Genomic DNA, 13,271 nt, shown 5'->3' with positions numbered 1-13,271 from the left:
AAGTAAATGAGAGAAATGTGGAGGTTAAAAAGCTGAACAGAAAATTTCAAAAGTCAGCTTGAGAAGACTAAGTCAAATATTAAAATATTATAATGAAAAGTGCAAAGATATGGAGTTGGAAAACCAAAAGGGAAGAACACGCTCAGCATTTCCCAAGCTGAGGGAATGAAAAAAGAAAGTCAAGCTTCAACTTGCAATATTGAAGGATTTTATGGGCAAAATATTGAATGACACAGATATCATCAAAAGAAGATGCAAAGAATACACAGAGCCACTGTACCAAAAAGAAATGTTTGATGTTCAACCATTTCAAGAGGTAGCATATGTTCAAGAGCCAGTGATCCTGAAGGATGAAGTTCAAGGTTCATTAAAGATACTGGCATTGAACAAGGTACCAGGAATTGATGGAATACAAATTCCAACCAATTGGAAGAGATTTATATTTGTGCCCATTCCACATAGAAGTGACCGAATGGAAATCAGAAATCTTAGAATAATATGAATAACACATGAAAAAAATTATGCTGAAGATTATTAAAAAATGACTGTAACTCTACATCAACGGGAACTTCTAGGATTTCAAGCAGGATTCAGAAGAGGATGTTGAATGAAATATATAATTGCTGACATCAGATGGATCTTGTATGAGATCAGAGAATATGAGAAAGTTATGTTCCTATACTTTATTGACTATGCAAAGACTGTCTACTGTGTGGATCATGACAACCTGTAGAAAACATGGTGAAGAATGAGTATTCCAAAACACTGTATATAGACAAGAGGCAGTTGATCCAATGGAACAAGGGGACACTGAGTGGTTTAAAATCAGGAAAGGTGTGTGCCAGGGTTGTATTCTTTTTGAGGGTCAGTAAAAAATGAGGAATGCCCTCTATATTTGGCACAATGAGGAATCCCAAGGAGATGAATTGAGACAGCAATGGGCTCAAACATAATAATTGTGAGGATGATTCTGGCTTGAGCAGTGTTTCATTGTGTTGTACACAGGGTCGCTATGAGTCAAAATCTACTCAATGACATTTAGCAATAACAGCAACAGTGACAACAACTGCAGGAACTGCAGAAATATTTTGTCATGATACATGTGAATTTTGAACTGAAACAAATGACACAGTCACTTAAATGCTGCTGTCAGGATCTATTTTGAAGTTTCAAGTAAGTGTGGATAGGGGAGGATATAGAATTAATTAATTAACAAAAACAATTAATTAATAAAAACCTGTAAAATGTTTTTGGATGGAACAAAAGGGGAAGTGGTAGGCTACTACCTGAAAGGTTGGAAGTTTGATCACACTCAGAGGTTCTTTGCTACACAGGCCTAATGATCTACTTTTGAAAGGTGTAGCCTGGATCCCTATGGAGCTGCTCTATTTTGCACGTTTGGGGTCACCCTGAGTCAAAGCCAACAAGTGGCAATTGACAACAATGTTTGTTGGAAAATCAATTACAGTAAGAACAGCTAAGAATTTGAAGGTAACTGATGGTTAGCATAATCTGTATGGGGAATGCCTAGATCTTAGTTGAAGAATTTAAGGAGCTGTCGTGGTAGAGTCCTAAATGAAAGTTGGCAGCTCAAACTCATCAGTTACTCCATAAGAGAGAAGACGAATTGATCTGTTTCCATAAAGACTTACGCCTAGGAAACACTAACGGGCAATAGGACTCTGTCCTGTATACTCACTACAAGTCAAAATGGATGCAATTACAGCAGGTTTGGCTGAATAATTCAAGTTATGCTGATAGTTGGGATGCTAAGAGGTCTATTTTTTGGTATCTAATATTGCAGAAAATGGCTCAGAGGTCCATGCACAAAGATCACTGAGAATTTGTGCAGAAAATATTGACAGCGGTCAGGGCAAAAACTAGGAAAGACAGTGTCAGCAGTTAAGTAACAAGAACAAAACAATTATTATTACTTTTTTTTTATCCTAATCTCAATGCTTTGGTCACATGTATGTTTCTCCCATTATATTAAAAATACAAGGAAATTCACATTATCAACATAGCCCTTTTTTCTTCAGTTTTCACAGATTTTAAATAGTCAAAAATGAAGTAACATTGGCTAAAAAAAATGAGACTAAACTTGAAAACTTTAGTTGTATAGTGTGGGAGAAACTTTGGTTAATTATTGGTTACAATAGCAGAAAGTTAAATTAATTTGGAGAAATCAGTTTGAATCAGGGAGAAAAGGGAGTCCAGAGAAGAGGATTAAAACCTGGTCCATTTACTAACTAAAATGTTATGATCAGATGTTTGAGAAATGCTAAGGGCTGTGTCCCCCACTTCTCTCACGTGAGCAATTGTAAAGTTGTGTGAAACACTCCTGGTGTGCCTAGTTGAGCAGCCAGATCCTGGAACAAATGAGATAAGAACATTTTTCTGTGCTTAATAAATCTCCTCAGAAGTGTGTTACAGGAGTGACTAGTCTTTATGGCTGCACAATTTCCCACTGAGAGGAATCAAACATCTCAAACTCGGCCGGAGTTGAACTGCAGTCCAAGACACAGAATACATGTGTGTCAGCTCATAATATGTTCTGCAAGTTCTTCCAGATGCCTTCAGGGTAGACTTCACTTTAGACAAGACCAATTCCATTCTGAATTCTTAAAGCATGCATGCACTTCATTTTCCAAGCCCACCACTTCCCCATGTCTTTTCCAAGATGAATGAAAAATAAATATGAAAGTCTTTCCTAGTTTCCCTGCCCAAGAATCCTTCAAAGACCCCCAACAAAATTAAGACTTGAAATGTAAATCCCTCATCTCTTCTGGTCAGATCTTTTCCTATCAACAAGTCTTTAAAGCTCTTGCTAATGTGAAACAATGTATGTCTAACCCAGGTATTCTTGATCATCCAATTGAAGGGTCAGGGCTCCCCTACTCCCTGATAACAATTTCTAGATAGGTTCTAGTTGTTCTTGTGTGCTGTTGAGTCATTTTGACCCATAGTGACCCTATATAGGATTTCTGAGAGCATCTGGTGGGTTTGCACTGCCAACCTTGTGGTCAGCAATTTAGTGCTTATCATTCAGTGCCGCAATGAGCATTCAAAGTATAGATAAGAAGGGTATGAATTATTTCAAAATATCAGTATAAGATTAAACTAAACCAAGCCTTTAAAGCAAACCCTCAATTTATAAATATTCATTATTTTCATCCAGCTAAGTCAAAGCTCTGGTAGCGTAGTGGTTACGAATCGGGCTGTGAACCTTAAGGTCAGCGGTTCGAAACTACCAGCTGCTCCTCGGGAGAAAGATGAGGTTTTCTACTCCCGTAAAGATTTACACCCTCGGAAACCCTGTACAGGGTCGCTATGGGTCAGAACTGACTCGATGGCACTTAACAACAACAACAAAGTCAAAGCTTAAAAAGTTTTGCAAAGTAGTTACATGGGATGCAACAAAAAGAGTCAGAAGAATTTTGAGAGCAAACTCTTGCTTTGATATAGTCTTTAGCACTTGAGATGTGGAGCTTGGTTATGAATCTACAACAAAGTTTAGGTCACTATAGATATGCATCTAGATGGTGGAATGAGATAAATTACAGGAAACACGTGGTCTACATAGGACTCCAGGCTATAGCTTCATCACCATTGAGACATGAAGGCCGGTCACTGTTTTTGAGGACTGTGAGTTAGAGACAACATACCAGAAAGGACAAACACTCCCAGCTGGTGTGTTAATGAAAGATGGAAAGGTAGGAAGACAACATGTCTTATTCATTCCTCTCTGCTTTCCCTCTGAGAAGGGCTCTCCTCTGAGTTCTTGTTGGGAAGTGTCCCAGGGCCAGGTCATGGGGGTCCATGTGAGTTTACTTAGTGAGAACATCCTGGACTCTTGTTGCAAGGGAGTAGTTCCCGTTTCTTCTGGAACATGAGCTGTGAGGCAAAAATCCAGGTTTCAGTCTACTGAGGCTTAGATGCTCTGCTTTAGAGTCATTAGCTCTAAGTGCACCATGTAAAGAACAAGCAAGTATAACTCAGTCATTTATCTGAACAGACTGGGAAGGTATGGTAAATGGATAGGAAAATCCATGGTTCTGCCTGAATTATTATTGTTAAGTGGTAGAGTTGGTTTAGGGTTTCTGAGGAGTAATTGGTGCATTTGAATCACCCCAGCAGTACAGTGATTATCCTATAGCACCTCACTAGGACTCCTAATAGAAATGATGAAAGTAAACTATGGGACAAGTGACAGGGACACAAATCCCTGTTTCTGGGGTGTGGCAGTGCTCAAGGAGACATTTGAAAGTGGACCTGGACTGAAATGTGCTTTCTTTCTTGGCTAATAGCAACACCAGAACATCACAGGCAAATGCAGCCAAAGGATTGACCATAACACTACCTGGAAGTGAGAACATCTTCCAACTAGAACAGCTGGGGGCTTGTCCTCTCGATAGAAGAAGTTTTTCCCTCTCAACAGAAGAGTCTGCTTATCTTCCTGAAGGGGCAGCCCCAGGTCCTGGGGGTGAGTAGGCATGAGCAGGACTAGGACTTGGGGAGAAAACCACACCTTAAGAAAGGCAGTGTTGTCCTGAAGATAACTCAGCTCTCTAGATAACTGAATGTGATAAGGTGTCTCATGCTGTCCTTCACTACCTTTACAGAGTTAGGTAATAAAAAGAGGTGAAGTTGAATCTGTCTGTCAGTGGAAGGAAAAAACAGAAACAAAAACCATTGACTTTTCCTGTGTAGCAAATATATGAATTATCTCTTTTAAATCCAGTGTCCACGTTCTGCCTTAGACATAGGAAAGCATTAAAATCTATGTTCTTTTCTTCGGTCCTTTCAAATGAGGAGTCTTCGAGTGGGAAGAAATCAATGTGTAATGATCGAAGGCTTTCCTCCTGAGAGCAGCTCTTCCTCAAAAGATGTTTCTTACTCTACAGGTGGTTCAGATCCTCATTGGACTAATGATATTGCACATGACCTTGACACTGGATTATTTATCCTCATATTTCCACTTTAGAATGTTCATTTATCATACATACTATCACATGTGGGGATCAATATCTGTAAGTAATTGGAATCAGTACATATATTCAATCTTAAGTATCAGCATTTTTGTTTACTTGTTTGATTGCTTGTTTGCAGGTCCCAGATTTGGGCTAAATGTTTGGTTTAAACAATTTTTGCATGGAAGGAAGGGAACTAGGAGAACACTGGAAGGATAGGTGTGCAGGTGTCAGCACTGAGCATGTTCTTTCTTTGTTCAGTTCTTCACATCTGGAGCACTTTCCATTGCTGCTGGAAGGAAAATAACCAAGACTTTGGTAAGTGTTTCATTGAGACTCAGACATGTTGAATGAAACAGGAAAGTGTTCAGTCAAATCTGAAGCAGGCTCACCAAATCAAGACCCTAGAAATGTTGTGATACTTCCTTTAGAAATATTTTCTCCTTGACACTTACATAAGAAAGATTTACTTAGCTCTGTGTTCTGTGACATTCCACATACAACACATCTCCAACAAAAGAGGCTGAAGTTATCAAAGACACTATTATACCATATGCTTCCTCCTTCTTCTTTGGATTTGGAAGTGTGCCCTAAATAGTGTTCTGCTGATTGTCATTTTGTGAACTTGGCACTGAGGGTTGTTAATTTGTGCATTATTGAGGACAGGAATAGCAGGAGACTGAGAATATTTCACAATCTTTGTCTCTGATTGTTTTTCAGATTCAGTGGAGCCTGGGAATGAATACCATCAGTACCATTGCAGCAGGGATTGGGACAGTTAATCTATTTATTTCTGTAATCTTACATTATGGAAATTCTTCTCTTTTCAGTGTCATTCAGCTTATGTCCAATTTTACTTTCACTGGAGTAAGTATTTCATGTTTCAATGATACAATAATATAAGCAGTTTTCATATTCTTTGATATTTTGTGTATGTGAATTCTCATCATGACAATTTTTATGTATCAGTAATTGGTAGGTTCTGGACAATATGCTGAGTGTTCATTTATCTACACTTGTATATCATGCTAGAGGCACTGAGAAAAAAAAAAAAAGCATTTCCAAGCCATTCCTCTCTGAGAAGCTGATGTTGGAAAGTTGGCTAATGGACAATTCTGCCAGTCAGGAGTTCCAAGGGGCTGTCATCATTTGATCGTAAGATTTAGTTGAATAGAAGAAGAACTAGTATCTGAAGGTGGTTCATGATTTTTAGAAATTCTGACTATTTAATTGATGTGACTTTACATTGAAAGGTTAATTTCTTACTAATACAGTAACCTTCTTGTCGAGGTATTAAAATTTTCTGTAAACTTTAGACATTAGTCCCTCATCTATATGTTGGTGTCAAAAAGATTTTCCCAGTCTGTGTGTTCTCTTTTAACTCTTTTGCTGAAACCTTTTGACGTATGTTCTTGTTCTGGTTTTAATACAGTTAAGGTGGTTCTGACTCATAACAATCTTGTGTAGGGTTTCTAAGACTGTAAATCTTTGCAGGAGCAGAAAGCCTAATCTTTCTCCCACAGAGCGTCTGATAGACTGGAACCACAGATCTTATAGTTCACAGTCTAGTGGGTATCCTACAGAGCCACTGTACTCCTCATTGATGCTTTGTTGTTAAGTGCCTTTGAGTTGTTCTGACTCATGTAGACTCTGTATAGAGTTTCCAAGGAGTGGCTGCTAGATTTGAAACATCAACCTTGCAGTAATCAGTCCACTGTTTATCCTACAGTACCACGCCAGAAATACCCTTTGATGCATTGTTGTTGTTGTTAAGTGCCTTTCAAGTTGGTTCCAACTTATAGTGGCCCTGTGTATGGTTTGTTAAATGCAACAGACTGCAAAGCTGTTTTAACTGCAAGGTCGGCAATTCAAGCTTACCAACCACTCCTCGGGAAAACCATATAGGGTCGTTATGGGTCAGAACCAACTTAGTGGCACTTAACAACAAAAAAAATAGTGTTTTGGGGAAGTGGCTGGTGAGTTGGACTGTTGACCTTGTTGTTAGCAGTCAAGTGCTTATCATTCAATGCTATACCAGCATAAGTGTCTAATTTTTAGGAGGTCACAATCATCTAGTTAGTCTTCTGTTGTTGGTGTTTTCATTTATGTTCGATAATGTATTTATGCCATGTATCTGATCCCCTTAGGAACTAATGGGCTCTGTATGATAAGCACTGGACTGCAAACTACAAGGTCATGGTTAGAGCTCAACAACTAATCTATAGGAAAAAGATGAGGCTTTAGGCTTCTGCAGAGATATACAACCTCAAAACCCCATACAGAATTACTATGAGTTGGAATTGACTCCATGGTACTTAGCAACAACAACTATTTATTGTTCTAGATTTTACCTCAATGTCTTTTATCCATTGTGATAGTTGGGGTTTTGTGTCAACTTGAATGGGCCAACATACCCAATGATTTGGCAGTTGAGATGTGGTTATATCTATGGCGGTAGTGGTGGTTATGTGCCATGGAGTCGGTTCTGACTCATAACGACCTTGTATAGGGTTTCCAAGGCTGTATATATTTATGGGAGCAGAAAGCCTCATCTTTCTCCTGTGGAACAGCTGATAGTTTTGAACTGCTGACCCTGAGGTTAGCAGCCAGATTTGTAAACACTATACTATCAGAGCACCTTGGTTATATCCATGGTGACATCTAATACAGTGTAGTTTACTCTCTGATGATTGGCTATGAGCATCCAATCAGTTGAAAGAATGTGTCCTTGGAGGTGTGAGTTACTTCCAATATAATGGACATGCAGGCAAAGCATGCTTGCTTTTCTGCTGGGTCTGGATCTGGCATCTGGGTCTTCCTCCAACCTCTGGTTCTGTAGACTTGAGCCAGTGGCCTGTTCTATTGCCTCACCTGCCTGCTTGCTGGACCTGCCTGCCAATCATGGTTCAGCTGACCTGTACTTGGGACTCTCCCAGCTCTATAACTCTGAACCATTTCCTTGATATAAACTACTCTTTATATACACACACACAAAAACACACAACACACAAAATTGACTCCAAAATTACTGCACATATTTAGTAGAATTTATTTTAATCCTCTGTAAGAAAAGAGAAATATATCAATTTTCAGCATAAGCTCCTTGTTTTGTAATACACTTTCTGTCAATAAGATTTCGTATTCCCTTATTAAAATACATTTTAGGCTGAGTTGTGATCCACAAATGCACCACTGTCTTCAGCTGGTGATTGAATTTCAAATTTTTCTTGGTCAGTGATTGAGGATGTTTTCATTCCACACTCTGTTCTTTACTCTTATAGTGATGAATCCATGTCTTCTCACCAGTAATGATTTTTTTTTTCTTAATTAAAGAAACTTACCTTCCTTCTAGTATTAGTTCAATTTTATTACCAGATGTCCAAAAACTTTTGTTTGAGTTCTTCCATGAGCTGTTTTGGTATCCATCTCTCACAAACTTCTCAAAACCCACATCTGTTGTGGATTATTTCATATCATTTGACTGATTTTCAAATGAATTGCCACTGTTACTCATATATTTGACAGAATAATTTCACATGTGCGTTCAATGTCATCATCAGCTGTGGACATCAATGGGTATTTGAATATAACTGGAGTGTGGTTAATTTTGACTCACCCTCACATTTTTTCTATCCTTTGCTTTCTGTTTCTAGTAGACAGAAGATTGATGAATCCTATTTCAATTGTATTTATTCCCTCTTTTTGCTTTGCAGTTTTCTTCATTATAAATTGATATCTCTGTTTCTCTATTTATAGTTATTGAGGTTTGTTTTACATTGAACATGTCTACATTTAGCTTACTTAATGGAAGCAGCAAGAGAAATCAAACAATGTATTGCATTGGACAAATCAGCTGTACAAGACTTCTTTAAAGTGTTCAAGGGCAAAGATGTCAGTTTGAGGACTAAGATGCGCCTGACCCAAGTGATGGCATTCTCAATAACCTCATATGCGTGTGAAAGTTGGACAGTGAATAAAGAAGACTGTATAAAAAATGATGCATTTGAATTATGGTGTTGGAGGAGAATATTAAAACTACCATGGACTGCCAAAAGAACAAACAGATCTGTGTTGGAAGTACAGTCTGAATGCTCCTTGGAAGCCAGGATGGCTAGACTTCGTTACTCATACTTTGGACATATTATCAGGAGGTTTCTGGAGAAGGACATCATGCTTGGTAAAGTGGAGGGTCAGGGAAAAAGAGGAAGACCTCCTATGAGATGGATTGACACAATGGTCGTAGCAATGGGCTCAACACAGTAACGTTTGTGAAGTTAGTGCAGGACCAGACAGTGTTTCATTCTGTTGTGCATAGTGTTGCTATGAGTTGGTACCTACTCAGTGGCACCTAACAACTACAACAGCAGCAACACCACTGTGTTGAATGTTGAGTGGTGTTTTCATGTCCATTAATCTTAGATTGCTTTGGCTGTTTTTGGCTCTCTATTTAAAGAACTCCTTTAATATTTTTTGTCATTAAATGCAGTTTAGTTGGTTCCAACTCATAGTGACCTTCTACAGGGTTTTCTAAGGATTTGAATATTTGTGGGAGCAGACAGTCTCATCCTGCTCCTGCAGAGTGGCTGGTGGACTCGAACTGCAGACCTTGTGGCTCCCAGTGTTCATCATATGGCCTCACTGTGCTCAAAGTTGGTTTGGTGGTGGTGGTGGTTATGTGCCGTGGAGTGGGTTCCAACTCATGGTGAGCCTGCATAGTGTTTCTGAGACTTTACATCTTTATGAGAGCAGAAAGCCTCATCTTTCTCAAACAGAGTGGTTGGTAGTTTTGAACTGCTGACCTTGAGATTAGCAGCCTGACATATAGCCAAGTATTACAAATAACTTTAATTTCTGTTTTTCTAATTTCACCCATATATTTGAGCGACAAATTTACTAAGATTCTTAGTCAGCAAGATTTTTCAGTTTTGAGTTTTATATATGTTATCTTATTGTATTCTTGTTTGTATGGTTTCTCTTGAGAAATCAGAATGTCGTCTTGTTTTTTTCTCTTTTTAAGGTAAGTTTTCATTTTTCCTGACGTGCTCTTAGGAGTCTTTACTAGTCTTTTGTTTTGAAAAATTGACTATGATACGTCTTGGTATTTTTCGTTTGGGATATATTCTGTTTGGGTTTCAGTCAGCTTTCTGAATGCTTATCTTCTCATCTTTCAAGATTATAGTGAAGTTTTATTATGGTAACTCTTTGACAATTTTTTCTGTGAGTTTTTTTTTTTTTTCTTTTTGTCTCTGCTGTTTTGGAATTCCAGTCACAGATAAGTTCTTCTTCTTTTTTTAAAAGTTCTTCTGCTTTTTGTTAGTGTTGTATATAATTCTTAGCTTTTCTCCAATTTTATTCCACTTTTCTGATTGTTCTTCAAGCTGACTCGTATTGAAAGAGTTGTCTTCTAGCTCAGCAATTAAGACTTCCATTGATTCAAACCTAGTCCTTTTTCCTTTCAGTATATTAGTTACTTCTAAAATCTCACTATTAATCTTGGTCTATAATCACAGTTTTTTAAAATTTGTTCAAATTTTTCTTTTATTTTTCTAGTGTCTACCTAAAAAATTTTTAAAAATGTATTTTCTTGCTTTTATCTGCAGGTGGCCAGTGTCATGGTGTGGCACTGTGGGTTTATGCTCTGGACTGCTAGTTTGATTTTGACTGCAAGTTTGGCAGTTCAAGCTCACCAGCTGCTCTTTGAAAAACGCTTTACAGTGTTGCTATGAGTAGGAGCCATGTCTATGGCACTTATCAACAAGAACAAAGCCAATGTCTAACCCTCAGTGCCACCATGTTCTTTGAGATTGGAAGTACAAAACAACAACAAACCAAGTCATCCAGTCAATTCTGATGTATAGCAACCCAATGAAAGGCTTTTGAGGCTGTAAATATTTAAGGGAGCAGACATCCTCCTCTTTCTCTCACAGAGTGGCTGGTGGATTCAAACTACTGAACTTGCACTTAGCAGCCCAAAGTGTAGTCCACTTTACCACCAGGGTGCCTTTGAGATGGGAAAGGTAAGGTTCATATTATAATGAGATTAACTAGGGCCAGTTGACATACTGTTTCTAGAATTTCATCAATTACTTCCCTGTCCTCTGAATTTGTGGGAATTTTCTATTGTTTTAAAGGTGGTGATGAGTGCGTTATTAATCCTCTCTGTACTGGAAGCCTGCATTGCGCTGTCTCTTTCTGTTATTGGGTGCAGAGTGACCTACCCTGTCAACAAAGTGAGTGTTCTGTAGCTATAGAGGCTTACTCCCTCTCTTAGTCTCTCAATCTCTGAAAATATGTGTGTATCTGTGTGTTGATGATTAGGATGTGAAACGAGGAACACTTTGTGAGAACTATGAAAACTAGGGAGGTAGACTGATGGGGATGGAGGGAGATGACAGATTAATTGAAGAAAATATATTGAATAGTCTCTGTGTCTCTAGGTCCCTGGGATTCCTCTCTTTTATTGTATATGAAACTAAGGAAGAGAGATCCTATTAGAACAGTAGCATAGACCTGCCAGATATCTGATTGATTTCACACATAAAATGCTGAATGACCATATTATAGAGTGCCCATGACATGTGAAATTCCTCTCCCCACAGAATTGTCATGTGAAATTTCTTCCACCCATGGAATTGTCTGATTACAAGAATCTAGTCTTCTGATTTCTCCACAGGTGGTGGATTTTATGCCAAATGATGACAAGGAACCCTCAGTTGTTTTGCCTATCTCTGATGAGCATATCTATGATGAGGTGGCTTTTCCATAGAACCCACTGATTTGATATTTGATCCATTTGTCCTGCTCTCATTCTGTGGGCTCTTTGCCATGAAGACAGTGAAGATACATCTGACCGAAACAATTTCTGGTTTTATACACTAGAAATCTAGCCTGGTAGTAACGGAATGTTATGAAGATTTTATTTTTAGATGCTGATTATTTGTTTCCCAATCAGTTCGTTGCCCGATTTCTCAATGAGCCAGAGCAAATAGTATAATTTCTGAGTTACCAAAACTAGAAATAAAAGATGATATCTAATTTTAGTTATTTGAGCATCAGCTTATATCATACTAAATCTTTTATATCATAAAAAGGAATCCAGGGAGGCGGGGCTTGATGGCGGCTAGGGTGAAGGTGTAGTGCAGGTCACCGGCAGCAATAGCTCAGAATTCCAGGCAAGAAAGAGTCAGGATGGGGCTCCAAGTATTGGACCCAAAGAGATAGGAATAGTTTAAAGGTTTGAAGTTTTATAGCCTGTGGAATTTGGAGCTGAGGTGGGAAATCATGTACTTTTGGATCTGCCGGCCAGGCATAGAGGTCTGAGGCCACATCCTGGGCGAATCCAGGCAGTGGGACAAAATAGGAGCCGCAGAGATGCGTTGGAGGAACGCCGCGGGAACCTTGGAAAAGAGAGAGAGAAAAAAAAAAGGTGCACAGTATACTCTGCTGATTTTGTGTGGGTCCGATTTTATTTTTTTCTTTGGTGTAGGGTAATAGGTGCACTCATGGTTTGCCCACCTACATTCGGGTGAATAGAGGTAGGAACTTGGCCTAGTGGCCACGACCCACCCTCACCGCTGGCAGTTTCCTCTGCCAGGAACTCACATACACTCAGCCCAAACTGAGATGCGGATTTGGTCGGCCTTTTTGCACTGGGTTGAGAGGGGTCCCGGCATAGCACTGTGGGTTAAGGCGCCATGCCCACTGCCAATTCTTTTGAACTGCAAGGTCGGTGGTTCAAGCTCACCAGCTGCTCCTTGGAAACCCTAGCCGCCAATTCTTTTGAACTGCAAAGTCGGTGGTTCAAGCTCACCAGCTGCTCCTTGGAAACCCTATACGGGACACGCAGATGTGCTTACTATTTGGTTGGCATTTACTCACTGGTGTGAGAGGTTTCCCGGCATAGCGCCGCAGGTTAAGGTGCACTGTAAAGCCTTTTGAACTGCAAGGTCAGCTGTTCAAGCTCACCAGCTGCTCCTCAGAAACCCTATATGGGAGACACGGATGTGCTTACTATTTGGTCTGCTTTTTCTCACTAGTTTGAGAGGCTTCCCGGCGTAGTGTGGCTGGTTAAGGTGCCACTGTGAAGCCTTTTGAACTGCAAGGTCGGTGGTTCAAGCTAACCAGCCGCTCCGCGGAAACCCTATACGGGAGATGCGGATGTGTGTCCTATTTGGTTTGCCTTTTTTTTTCTTTCTTTTTTTCTTCTTCACTGGTTTGAGAGGAGTCCCGGCATAGCACTGTGGGTTGAGGTGCCACACTACAAAGCCTTTTGAACTGCAGGGTCAGTGGTTTGGTCAGCCG

Source organism: Chrysochloris asiatica, unplaced genomic scaffold (genome assembly GCF_000296735.1).
Source record: "Chrysochloris asiatica unplaced genomic scaffold, ChrAsi1.0 scaffold00381, whole genome shotgun sequence".
Classification (NCBI taxonomy): domain Eukaryota; kingdom Metazoa; phylum Chordata; class Mammalia; order Afrosoricida; family Chrysochloridae; genus Chrysochloris; species Chrysochloris asiatica.
Note: the sequence above shows the minus strand (reverse complement) of the source record.